The sequence below is a fragment of the Etheostoma spectabile genome, chromosome 10 (assembly GCF_008692095.1).
Source record: "Etheostoma spectabile isolate EspeVRDwgs_2016 chromosome 10, UIUC_Espe_1.0, whole genome shotgun sequence".
Lineage (NCBI taxonomy): Eukaryota > Metazoa > Chordata > Actinopteri > Perciformes > Percidae > Etheostoma > Etheostoma spectabile.
This window is the reverse complement of record NC_045742.1, coordinates 1,808,413-1,809,892: the sequence shown is the minus strand read 5'-3', so window position 1 is coordinate 1,809,892 and position 1,480 is coordinate 1,808,413. Positions and strand designations below refer to the sequence as shown.

Below are 1,480 nucleotides of genomic sequence, written 5' to 3'. Positions count from 1 at the left end.
GCCTATATCAGATACACCAATGTGATTGGTGCAGCTCGCCTCTGGCCCCGCCTATATCCGCTACACCGATGTGATTGGTGCAGCTGTTCTTTGGCACCGCCTATATCAGATACACCGATGTGATTGGCGCAGCTTGGCTACAAGGGCATAGTTAATGAGCAGCATTACTTGATGCCAGAGGAACTTGATGAGCAAATTCAAATTGTGCTCTGGCGAGAACTCTGGATCTCCAGGGTACTATAAATAGGTGATAAGACTCCATTCCCCCTGCCAGGAGACGAGTATGCCTTTCTGCTCGTTTGTTTTTATACTGGTGTGCCACATTTGACGTCACAAATGTGCCATAAAACAGGGTTACTTAGTAAAAAGAGTAGTAACTAGAAAGCTGCATGGTTGTCCAATGAAATTGTTACAGTGGTTACTTTATATCTGTTACTTATTTAGTCACTCTAGTAGACTAATTTGGATAGATGTTTGAGTGCTGCGTGCAGAGACAGACAAAATTTGTCACTGAGATGACGTGCATCGAAGCATAACGCCGGAAAAGTGGCAAAAATCCACCCAGGTGTCATGTTTCCATCACTGTCGGTTGGAGTCCACAAATACTGGGACTTCTGCAGTCATTTGTCCCGAGAATGAATGCAGACTGTAACCTTTCCCAAAGACAAAAGCCAGACGGTAGTGGGTGTTAGTGGTTTTTTTGTCCAGCGGGAAAGGAGCTTTACTTTACATTGTATGGCGCTGTTTGTTTATCTTGTACCACCCACTTATCCAGAGAATGAATCAGAAATGCGTCACACATCATCTGAAAATGTGCAGCAATAAAACCTAACACTGGGTAGAGCTTAGGTTAAAAAGGTCAAAAAACATGACATAATCAAAATTATAAGGGAATACTAAGGGCCCCGGTGCAGGCAGTCGTGGTCAAGAGGTTCAGTAACGTTGACACGTGCTCCTGTAATCACATCTTCAGTCCAGTCCTACAGCTGACAGAAACCAGTCAAACTGCTGAAACATCCAGTCGGACTGAAAAGGTGCCAGTTGATAAAAGTCCAAAGAAGAGACTTAGTTTGAGCTAATGTCTAACATAATATCCATAATCCATCTTCATCCTCTTATCCGGTGTCTGGTTGCGGGGGCAGCAGCTCCAGCAGGGGACCCCAAACTTCCCTTTCCAGGTTGGAGATATGATCTCTTCACCTAGTCTGCTGGACGTCCCTCCACCTAGTCCTGGTTCTTCCCCGAGGCCTCCTCCCAGCTGGACGTCCCTCCACCTAGTCCTGGGCCTTCCCCGAGGCCTCCTCCCAGCTGGACATCCCTCCACCTAGTCCTGGGTCTTCCCCAAAGCCTCCTCCCGGCCTAACTCCCACATCAACTGGCTCCTTTCGACGCAAAGAAGCAGCAGTTCTACTCTGAGTTCCTGTCAGATGACTGAGCTTCTCACCCTATCTCTAAGGGAGACGCCAGCCCCCCTCCTGAG

At 47.6% G+C, this 1,480-nt stretch overlaps 1 protein-coding gene and 1 long non-coding RNA gene across 5 annotated transcripts in view; both read right to left on the bottom strand.

The window, feature by feature from the left end:
- Positions 1-1,480, bottom strand: part of LOC116696805 (uncharacterized) — a 451,372-nt gene that overhangs the window by 25,294 nt on the left and 424,598 nt on the right. The window lies entirely within an intron of this gene.
- The window catches only part of rps6kal (ribosomal protein S6 kinase a, like), a 20,752-nt gene that overhangs the window by 1,714 nt on the left and 17,558 nt on the right, over positions 1-1,480 (bottom strand). The window lies entirely within an intron of this gene.